Below are 12731 nucleotides of genomic sequence, written 5' to 3' on the forward strand. Positions count from 1 at the left end.
CCGGGGAAAGTCCGGAGACTACTGCTCTCCTCACCCCACTGCACGACAGGGAGAGGATCGGCGAAGGTCGACGGCGGAGGCGGAGATGAGAACGGTTTAGGGTTGTGTCTTACCTCCAGAGTCTCTGGCGAGAAGGACGTGTCCCTCTTATAGACTCGGATGGATAATCCCCACGCATCACGAGCTACCTATATCCTAGGATCCGCCCCCTTCGATATCTCCATCACGAACGAACCTGTAACCGCACGTAAACCTGCAAGTCTATCCTTGGTTCGTGTGTGAGACAGACGCGGGTGGATAAGAATAAAAACTGCGCAATGAAAAATAACAAAAAATGCATTTTATTAGGCCACGGCGGCGCTCGCCTCGCCAAAGTCACAAGTCACAAGTCACGCTTAATTAATGAGAGGGGAGAGTATCGTCTACGTACCCTCATAGACCGTAAGCGGAAGCATTAAGACAACGCGGTTGATGTAGTCGTACATCTTCACGATCGACCAATCTAGTACCGAAGATACGGCACCTCCGCGATCTGCACACGTTCGGCTCGGTGACGTCTCGCGAACTCACGATCCAGTAGAGCTTCGAGGGAGAGCTTCATCAGCACGACGGCGTGATGATGGTGATGATGTTGCTACCGGAACAGGGCTTCGCCTAAGCACCGCTACGATATTACCGAGGTGAATTATGGTGGAGGGGGCACCGCACACGGCTAAAGATCAATGATCAACTTGTGTGTCTATGGGGTGCTCCCCTCCCCGTATATAAAGGAGTGGAGGAGGGGGAGGGGGCCGGCCTCTCTAGGCGCGCTCCAAGGGAGTCCTACTCCCACTGGGAGTAGGATTCCCCCCTTCCCTATGTTGGTTCTAGGAGAGAAGTACGGAGGAGGACGAAGGAAGGAAAGGGGGGCTTCCCAATTCGGATTGGGATTGGGGGGGGGGCGCCCCCTCCTTTTCTCCTTTCCCCTCTCTCCCACTAAGGCCCAATAAGGCCCATATACCTCCCGGGGGGTTCCGGTAACGTCCCGGTGGTCCGGTATACTCCCGATTTCACCCGGAACCCTTCCGATGTCCAAACATAGGCTTGCAATATATCCGATCTTTACGTCTCGACCATTTCGAGACTCCTCGTCATGTCCATGATCAAATCCGGGACTCCGAACTATCTTCGATACATCAAAACACATAAACTCGTAATACCGATCGTCACGAATGTTAAGCGTGCGGACCCTACGGGTTCGAGAACTATGTAGACATGACCGAGACATGTCTCCGGTCAATAACCAATAATGGAACCTGGATGCTCATCTTGGTCCCTACATATTCTATGAAGATCTTTATCGGTCAAACCACATAACGATATACGTAGTTCCCTTTGTCATCGGTATGTTACTTTTCTGAGATTCGATTGTCGGTATCTCAATACCTAGTTCAATCTCGTTACCAGCAAGTCACTTTACTCGTTCCATAATGCTACATCCTGTAACTAACTCATTAGCTACATTGCTTGCAAGGCTTATAGTGATGTACATTACCGAGAGGGCCCAGAGATACCTCTCTGACAATCGGAGTGACAAATCCTAATCTTGATCCATGCCAACTCAACAAACACCATCGGAGACACCTGTAGATCACCTTTATAATCACCCAGTTACGTTGTGATGTTTGGTAGCACACAAAGTGTTCCTCCGATATTCGGGAGTTGCATGATCTCATAGTCATAGGAACATGTATAGTTATGGAGAAAGCAATAGCAACAAACTAAACGATCATCGTGCTAAGCTAACGGATGGGTCAAGTCAATCACATCATTCTCTAATGATGTGATCCCGTTAATCAAATGACAACTCATGTCTATGGTTAGGAAACATAACAATCATTCATTCAACGAGCTAGTCTAGTAGAGGAAAACTAGTGACACTCTGTTTGTCTATGTATTCACACATGTACTAAGTTCCCGGTTAACACAATTCTAGCATGAATAATAAACATTTATCATGATATAAGAAAATATAAATAACAAATTTATTATTGCCTCTAGGGCATATTTCCTTCAGTCGCCCACTTGCACTAGAGTCAATAATCTAGATTACATTGTAATGATTCTAACACCCATGGAGTCTTGGTGCTGATAATGTTTTGCTCGTGAGAGAGGCTTAGTCAATGGGTCTACAACATTCAGATCTATATGTATCTTGCAAATCTCGGATGGAATTGAAGCGTCTCTTGATGTGCTTGGTTCTCTTGTGAAATTTGGATTCCTTTGCCAAGGCAATTGCACCAGTATTGTCACAAAAGATTTTCATTGGACCCGATGCACTAGGTATGACACCTAGATCGGATATGAACTCCTTCATCCAGACTCCTTCATTTGCTACTTCTGAAGCAGCTATGTATTCCACTTCACACGTAGATCCTGCCACGACGCTCTGCTTGGAACCGCACTAACTGACAGCTCCACCATTTAATAAAAATACGTATCCAGTTTGTGACTTAGAGTCATCCGGATCAGTGTCAAAGATTGCATCGACGTAACCGTTTACGATGAGCTCTTTGTCACCTCCATATACGAGAAACATACCCTTAGTCCTTTTCAGGTATTTCAGGATATTCTTGACCGCTGTCCAGTGATCCACTCCTGGATTACTTTGGTACCTCCCTGCTAAACTGTGAGCAAGGCACACATCAGGTCTGGTACACAGCATTGCATACATGATAGAGCCTATGGCTGAAGCGTAGGGAACAATTTTCATTTTCTCTCTATCTTCTGCAGTGGTCGGGCATTGAGTCTGACTCAACTTCACACCTTGTAATACATGCAAGAACCCTTTCTTTGCCTGATCCATTTTGAACTTCTTGAAAACTTTATCAAGGTATGTGATACGTCTCCGACGTATCTATAATTTTTGATTGCTCCATGCTATATTATCTACTGTTTTGGACTATATTGGGCTTTATTTTCCACTTTAATATTATTTTTGGGACTAACCTATTAACCAGAGGCCCAGCCCATAATTGTTGTTTTTTTTGCCTATTTCAGTGTTTTGAAGAAACGAAATATCAAACGGAGTCCAAACGGAATAAAACCTTCGGGAACGTGATTTTCTCACCGAACGTGATCCATGAGATTTGAACCCTGCTCCAAGGAACAAAGGAGGCGGTCACGAGGGTGGGGGGTGCGCCCCCTGCCTCGTGGGCCCCTCGGTGCTCCTCCGGCGTACTTCTTCCTCCTATATATACACACGTACCCCCAAATGATCAGAACAGGAGCCAAAAACCTAATTCCACCGCCGCAACTTTCTGTATCCATGAGATCCCATCTTGGGGCCTGTTCCGGAGCTCCGCCGGAAGAGGGCCGTCATCACGGAGGGCTTCTACATCATACTAGCCCCTCTGATGAAGTGTGAGTAGTTTACCTCAGACCTTCGGGGCCATAGTTAGTAGCTAGATGGCTTCTTCTCTCTCTTTGAATCTCAATACAAAGTTCTCCCCCTCTCTTGTGGAGATCTATTTGATGTAATCTTCTTTTTGCGGTGTGTTTGTTGAGACCGATGAATTGTGGGTTTATGATCAAGTCTATCTATGAATATTTGAATCCTCTCTGAATTCTTTTATGTATGATTGGTTATCTTTGCAAGTCTCTTCGAATTATCCGTTTGGTTTGTCCAACTAGATTGGTAGTTCTTGCCATGGGAGAAGTGCTTAGCTTTGGGTTCGATCTTGCGGTGTCCTTACCCAGTGGCAGAAGGGGCAGCAAGGCACGTATTGTATCGTTGCCATCGAGGATAACAAGATGGGGTTTATTTCATATTGCATGAATTTATCTCTCTACATCATGTCATCTTGCTTAAGGCGTTACTATGTTTTTAACTTAATACTCTAGATGCATGCTGGATAGTGGTCGATGAGTGGAGTAATAGTAGTAGATGCAGAATCGTTTCGGTCTACTTGTCACGGATGTGATGCCTATATACATGATCATGCCTAGATATTCTCATAACTATGCTCAATTCTGTCAATTGCTCAACAGTAATTTGTTCACCCACCGTAGAATACTTATGCTCTTGAGAGAAGCCACTAGTGAAACCTATGGCCCCCGGGTCTATTCTCATCATATCAATCTCCATCACTTTAATCTTTCTTTGCTTTTTTACTTTGCCTTTACTTTTTACTTTGCATCTTTATACCAAAAATACCAAAAATATTATATCTATCAGATCTCACTCTAGTAAGTGACCGTGAAGGGATTGACAACCCCTAATCGCGTTGGTTGCGAGTAGCTATCGTTTTGTGCAGGTACGAGGGACTTGAGCGTGGCCTCCTACTGGATTGATACCTTGGTTCTCAAAAACTGAGGGAAATACTTACGCCACTCTGCTGCATCATCCCTTCCTCTTCGGGGAAAACCAACGCAAGCTCAAGACGTAGGAAGAAGGATTTCTGGCACCGTTGCCGGGGAGTCTACGCAAAAAGTCAACATACCAAGTACCCATCACAATCCCTATCTCTCGCATTACATTATTTGCCATTTGCCTCTCGTTTTCCTCTCCCTCAAATTCACCCTTGCCGTTTTATTCGCCCTCTCTCTCTCTATACTCCCTCTCTATTTGCCTCTTTTGCCCGCTTGCTTTTTGTTTGCTCGTGTGTTAGATTGCTTGTTTGTCACGATGGCTCAAGATACTACCAAATTGTGTGACTTCACCAATACCAATAATAATGATTTCCTTAGCACTCCGATTTCTCCTCTTACCGATGCTGAATCTTGATGAAACTGAATATGATCTTCCTTTACCTAGAAGGCGTTCTAAAACTTCGGAGTATTTAGATCTTAATGATGAAATTGATGAAAGTGGAATTGAAAGAAATAAAAATCTAGATGTTGCTAAACCCACTATATTTGATTTCAAGGAATTTAATTATGAAAGTTGCTCTTTAATTGATTGTATTTCCTTGTTGCAATCCGTGCTAAATTCTCCACATGCTTATAGTCAAAATAAAGCCTTCGTCGAACATATTGTTGATGCCTTGAGTGGGAACCAACTATTAAAATTAAAATTAAAGATCATGAGTTTTATGCTTTGTGTGATTTGGGTGCTAGTGTCTCTACTATTCCCAAGACTTTGTGTGATTTGCTAGATTTCCGTAATTTTGATGATTGCTCTCTAAACTTGCATCTTGCGGATTCCACTATTAAGAAACCTATGGGAAGGATTAATGATGTTCTTATTGTTGCAAATAGGAATTATGTGCCCGTAGATTTCATTGTTCTTGATATAGATTGCAATCCTTCTTGCCCTATTATTCTTGGTAGACCTTTCCTTAGAACGGTTGGTGCGATTATTGATATGAAGGAAGGGAATATTAGATTTCAATTTCCATTAAAAAGGGCATGGAACACTTTCCTAGAAAGAAAATAAAATTACCATATGAAACTATCATGAGAGCCACTTATGGATTGCCTACCAAAGATGGCAATACCTAGATCTATCGTCGCTTTTATGCCTAGCTAGGGGCGTTAAACGATAGCGCTTGTTGGGAGGCAACCCAATTTTATTTTTATTCCTTGACTTTTGCTCTTGCTTAGTAATAAATAAATTATTTAGCCTCTGTTTTGGTTGTGTTTTTTGTGTTTAATTAGTGTTTGTGCCAAGTAGAACCGTTGGGAAGACTTGGGGAAAGTCTGTAAAAAACAGAAACTTTAGCGCTCACGAGAACTGCTTTCATTTTTATTTGAAGAGTGCTATTTAGTTAATTATTTTTGCAGATGATTAATATATAAATTACTCACGTCCAGAAATTTATTTTAGAATTTTTGGGGTTCCAGATCTTGCGCTAGCTACAGATTACTACAGACTGTTCTGTTTTTGACAGATTCTGTTTTTCGTGTGTTGTTTGCTTATTTTGATGAATCTATGGTTAGTAAAATAGTTTATAATCCATAGAGAAGTTGGAATACAGTAAGTTTAACACCAATATAAATAAATAATGAGTTCATTATAGTACCTTGAAGTGGTCTTTTGTTTTCTTTCGCTAACGGAGCTCACGAGTTTTCTATTTTGAGTTTTGTGTTGTGAAGTTTTCAAGTTTTGGGTGAATTCTTTTGATGGATCATGGAACAAGGAGTGGCAAGAGACTAAGCTTGGGGATTCCCATGGCACCCCAAGATAATCCAAGTACACCAAGAAGTCAAAGCTTGGGGATGCCCCGGAAGGCATCCCCTCTTTCGTCCACTTCCATCGGTAATTTACTTGGAGCTATATTTTTATTCACCAACAAGATATGTGTTTTGCTTGGAGAGTCTTGTATTATTTGCGTCTTTGTGTCTTAGTATGCCACAATCATCCTTGCTGTACACACCTTTTGAGAGAGCCATACATGAATTAAAATTTGATAGAATACTCTATGTGCTTCACTTATATCTTTTGAGCTAAGTAGTTTTGCTCTATGTGCTTCACTTATATCTTTTGAGCCATGTAGTTTTGCTCTATGTGCTTCACTTATATCTTTTGAGCATTATAATTTTGCTCTATGTGCTTCACTTAGATCTTTTAGAGCACGGTGGTGGATTTGTTTTAAAGAAACTATTGATCTCTCATGCTTCACTTAAATTATTTTGAGAGTCTCTTAATAGAATGGTAATTTTCTTAATAATAATATGCTTGGTATTCAAGATTTGTGAAACTTTCTTTTGAGTGTGTTGAATACTAAGAAAAGATTGAAGCATGATAATTGTTTTGAGATATGGAGGTGATAATATTAAAGTCATGCTAGTTGAGTAGTTGTGAATTTAAAGAATACTTGTGTTAAATTTGTGATTCTCGTAGCATGCACGTATGGTGAACCGTTATGTGATGAAGTCGGAGCATGATTTATTTATTGATTGTCTTCCTTATGAGTGGCGGTCGGGGATGAGCGATGGTCTTTTCCTACCAATCTATCCCCCTAGGAGCATGCGCGTAATACTTTGCTTTGATAACTTCTAGATTTTTGCAATAAGTATATGAGTTCTTTATGACTAATGTTGAGTCCATGGATCATACGCACTCTCACTCTTCCACCTTTGCTAGCCTCTCTAATACCGCACACTTTTCGCCGGTATCATACACCTACCATATACCTTCCTCAAAACAGCCACCATACCTACCTATTATGGCATTTCCATAGCCATTCCGAGATATATTGCCATGCAACTTTCCACTGTTCCGTTTATCATGACACACTCCATCATTGTCATATTGCATATCCCGGTACACCGCTGGAGGCATTCATATAGAGTCATATTTTGTTCTAAGTATTGAGTTGTAAGAAAAATAAAAGTGTGATGATCATCATTATTAGAGCATTGTCCCAGTGAGGAAAGAATGATGGAGACTATGATTCCCCCATAAGTCGGGATGAGACTCCGGACGAAAAATAAAATAAATAAATAAAAGAGGCCAAAGAAGCCCAAATAAAAAGAGGCCATAAAAAAGGCCCAAAAAAATATATAAATAAAAAAATGAGAAAAAAAGAGAGAAGGGACAATGTTACTATCCTTTTACCACACTTGTACTTCAAAGTAGTACCATGATCTTCATAGTAGAGAGTCTCTCATGTTATCACTTTCATATACTAGTGGGAATTTTACATTATAGAACTTGGCTTGTATATTCCAATGATGGGCTTCCTCAAATTGCCCTAGGTCTTCATGAGCAAGCAAGTTGGATGCACACCCACTTAGTTTCTTTTTGAGCTTTCATATACTTATAGCTCTAGAGCATCCGTTGCATGGCAATCCCTACTCACTCACATTGATATCTATTGATGGGCATGTCCATAGCCTGTTGATACGCCTAGTTGATGTGAGACTATCTTCTCCTTTTTGTCTTCTCCACAACCACCATTCTATTCCACCTATAGTGCTATATCCATGGCTCACGCTCATGTATTGCGTGAAGATTGAAAAAGTTTTGAAAAAGTTAGAGTATGAAACAATTGCTTGGCTTGTCATCGGGGTTGTGCATGATTTAAATACTTTGTGTGGTGAAGATGGAGCATAGCCAGACTATATGATTTTGTAGGGATAACTTTCTTTGGACATGTTATTTTGAGAAGACATAATTGCTTTATTAGTATGCTTGAAGTATTATTATTTTTATGTCAATATAAACTTTTGTCTTGAATCTTTCTAATCTGAATATTCATACCACAATTAAGAAGATTTGCATTGAAATTATGCCAAGTAGCACTCCGCATCAAAAATTCTCTTTTTATCATTTACCTACTCAAGGACGAGCAGGAATTAAGCTTGGGGATGCCTGATACGTCTCCAACGTATCTATAATTATTGATTGTTCCATGCTATATTATCTACTGTTTTGGACTATATTGGGCTTTATTTTCCACTTTTATATTATTTTTGGGACTAACCTATTAACCGGAGGCCCAACCCAGAATTGTTGTTTTTTGCCTATTTCAGTGTTTCGAAGAAACGGAATATCAAACGGAGTCCAAACAGAATAAAACCTTCAGGAACGTGATTTTCTCACCGAACGTGATCCAGGAGACTTGGATCCCTGCTCCAAGGAACAAAGGAGGCGGTCACGAGGGTGGGGGGAGCCCCCCTAGGGCGCGCCCCCTGCCTCGTGGGCCCCTCGGTGCTCCCCCGACGTACTTCTTCCTCCTATATATACACACGTACCCCCAAACAATCAGAACAGGAGCCAAAAACCTAATTCCACCGCCGCAACTTTCTGTATCCATGAGATCCCATCTTGGGGCCTGTTCCGGAGCTCTGCCGGAAGAGGGCCGTCATCATGGAGGGCATCTACATCATCCTATCCCCTCCAATGAAGTGTGAGTAGTTTACCTCAGACCTTCGGGTCCATACTTAGTAGCTAGATGGCTTGTTCTCTCTCTTTGAATCTCAATACAAAGTTCTCCCCCTCTCTTGTGGAGATCTATTCGATGTAATCTTATTTTTGCGGTGTGTTTGTTGAGACCGATGAATTGTAGGTTTATGATCAAGTCTATCTATGAATAATATTTGAATCTTCTCTGAATTCTTTTATGTATGATTGGTTATCTTTGCAAGTCTCTTCGAATTATCCGTTTGGTTTGGCCAACTAGATTGGTAGTTCTTGCCATGGGAGAAGTGGTTAGCTTTGGGTTCGATCTTGCGGTTTCCTTTCCCAGTGACAGAAGGGGAAGCAAGGCACGTATTGTATCGTTGCCATCGAGGATAACAAGATGGGGTTTATTTCATATGCATGAATTTATCTCTCTACATCATGTCATCTTGCTTAAGGCGTTACTCTGTTTTTAACTTAATACTCTAGATGCATGCTGGATAGCGGTCAATGAGTGGAGTAATAGTAGTAGATGCAGAATCGTTTCGGTCTACTTGTCACGGACGTGATGCCTATATACATGATCATGCCTAGATATTCTCATAACTATGCTCAATTCTGTCAATTGTTCAACAGCAATTTGTTCACCCACCGTAGAATACTTATGCTCTTGAGAGAAGCCACTAGTGAAACCTATGGCCCCCGGGTCTATTCTCATCATATCAATCTCCATCACTTTAATCTTGCTTTGCTTTTTTACTTTGCCTTTACTTTTTACTTTGCATCTTTATACCAAAAATACCAAAAATATTATATTTATCAGATCTCACTCTCGTAAGTGACTGTGAAGGGATTGACAACCCCTAATCGCGTTGGTTGCAAGTAGCTATCGTTTTGTGCAGGTACGAGGGACTTGAGCGTGGCCTCCTACTGGATTGATACCTTGGTTCTCAAAAACTGAGGGAAATACTTACGCTACTCTGCTACATCATCCCTTCCTCTTCGAGGAAAACCAATGCAAGCTCAAGACGTAGTAGTATGTGCTTTGTGAAAGTCCAATCAAGCGTCTTGATCTATCTCTATAGCTCTTGATGCCCAATATATAAGCAGCTTCGCCGAGGTCTTTCATTGAAAAATTCTTATTCAAGTATCCTTTTATGCTATTCAAAAATTTAGTACCATTTCTGATCAACAATATGTCATCTACATATAATATCAGAAATGCTACGGAGCTCCCACTCACTTTCCTGTAAATACAGGCTTCTCCAAAAGTCTGTACAAAACCATATGCTTTGATCACACTATCAAAGCGTATATTCCAACTCTGAGAGGCTTGAACCAGTCCATAAATGGATCGCTGGAGCTTGCACACTTTGTTAGCACCTTTTGGATTGACAAAACCTTCTGGTTGCATCATATACAAGTCTTCTTTAAGGTATCCATTAAGGAATGCAGTTTTGACATCCATTTGCCAAATTTCATAATCATAAAATGCGGCAATTGCTAACATGATTCGGTCGGACTTAAGCATCGCTACGGGTGAGAAGGTCTCATCGTAGTCAACTCCTTGAACTTGTCGAAAACCTTTTGCAACAAGTCAAGCTTTGTAGACAGTAACATTACCGCCAGTGTCAATCTTCTTCTTGAAGATCCATTTATTCTCTATGGCCTGCCGATCATCAGGAAAGTCAACCAAAGTCCGTACTTTGTTCTCATACGTGGATCCCATCTCAGATTTCATGGCCTCAAGTCATTTTGCGGAATCTGGGCTCATCATCGCTTCCTCATAGTTCATAGGTTCGTCATGGTCAAGTAACATGACTTCCATAACAGGATTACCGTACCACTCTGGTGCGGATCTTACTCTGGTTGACCTACGAGGTTCGGTAGTAACTTGATTAGAAGTTTCATGATCATCATCATTAGCTTCCTCACTTACTGGTGTAGGAATCACTTGAAGTGATTTTAGTGATGAACTACTTTCCAATAAGGGAGAAGGTACAATTACCTCGTCAAGTTCTACTTTCCTCCGACTCACTTCTTTCGAGAGAAACTCCTTCTTTAGAAAGGATCCATTCTTAGCAACGAATATCTTGCCTTCGGATCTGTGATAGAAGGTGTAACCAATAGTCTCCTTTGGGTATCCTATGAAGACACATTTCTCTGATTTGGGTTCGAGCTTATCAGGTTGAAGCTTTTTCACATAAGCATCGCAGCCCCAAACTTTAAGAAACGACAACTTGGGTTTCTTGCCAAACCACAGTTCATAAGGTGTCGTCTCGACGGATTTAGATGGTGCCCTATTTAACATGAATGCAGTTGTCTCTAAAGCGTAACCCCAAAATGATAGCGGTAAATCAGTGAGAGACATCATAGATCGCACCATATCTAGTAAAGTACGATTACCACGTTCGGACACACCATTACGCTGTGGTGTTCCAGGTGGCGTGAGTTGCGAAACTATTCCGCATTGTTTCATATGAAGTCCAAACTCATAACTCAAATACTCACCTCCACGATCAGATCATAGAAACTTGATTTTCTTGTGACAATGATGTTTCACTTCACTCTGAAATTCTTTGAACTTTTCAAATGTTTCAGACTTATGTTTCATCAAGTAGATATACCCATATCTGCTCAAATCATCTATGAAGGTGAGAAAATAACGATATCCGCCGCGAGCTTCAATGTTCATTGGACCACATACATCAGTATGTATGATTTCCAATAACTCTGTTGCTCGCTCCATTATTCCGGAGAACGGAGTTTTAGTCATCTTGCCCATGAGGCATGGTTCGCAAGTACCAAGTGATTCCAGAAGTTCATCAGAATGGAGTTTCTTCATGCGCTTTACACCAATATGACCTAAACGGTAGTGCCACAAATAATTTGCACTATCATTATCAACTCTGCATCTTTTGGCTTCAATACTATGAACATGTGTATCACTACTATCAAGATTTAGTAAAAATAGACCACTCATCAGGGGTGCATGACCATAAAAGATATTACTCATATAAATAGAACAACCATTATTATCTGATTTAAATGAATAACCGTCTCGCATCAAACAAGATCTAGATATAATGTTCATGCTCAACGTTGGCACCAAATAACAATTATTTAGGTCTAAAACTAATCCCGAAGGTAGATGTAGAGGTAGCGTGCCGACGGCGATCACATCGACTTTGGAACCATTTCCCACGCGCATTGTCACCTCGTCCTTAGCCAATCTTTGCTTAATCTGTAGCCCCTGTTTCGAGTTGCAAATGTTAGCAACTAAACCAGTATCAAATACCCAAGCACTACTGTGAGCATTAGTAAGGTACACATCAATAACATGTATATCAAATATACCTTTCACTTTGCCATCCTTCTTCTCCACCAAATACTTGGGGCAGTTCCGCTTCCAGTGACCAGTTCCTTTGCAGTAGAAGCACACAGTCTCAGGCTTAGGTTCAGACTTGGGTTTCTTCACTTGAGCAACAACTGGCTTGCTATTCTTCTTGAAGTTCCCCTTCTTCCCTTTACCCTTTTTCTTGAAACTGGTGGTCTTGTTGACCATAAACACTTGATGCTCCTTCTTGATTTTTACCCCCGCAGCCTTTAGGATTGTGAAGAGCTCAGGAATCGTCTTATCCACCCCTTGCATATTGATACGTCTCCAACTTATCTATAATTTTTGATTGCTCCATGCTATATTATATTCTGTTTTGGACATTATTGGGCTTTATTATCTACTCTTATATTATTTTTGGGACTAACCTATTAACCGGAGGCCCAGCCCAGAATTGCTGCTTTTTTGCCAATTTTAGGGTTTCGAAGAAAAGGAATACCAAATGGAGTCCAAACGGAATGAAACCTTCGGGAACGTGATTTTTGGAACGAACAAGACCCAGGAGAC

This window comes from Triticum dicoccoides, chromosome 2A (genome assembly GCF_002162155.2).
Source record: "Triticum dicoccoides isolate Atlit2015 ecotype Zavitan chromosome 2A, WEW_v2.0, whole genome shotgun sequence".
Taxonomy (NCBI): Eukaryota; Viridiplantae; Streptophyta; class Magnoliopsida; order Poales; family Poaceae; genus Triticum; species Triticum dicoccoides.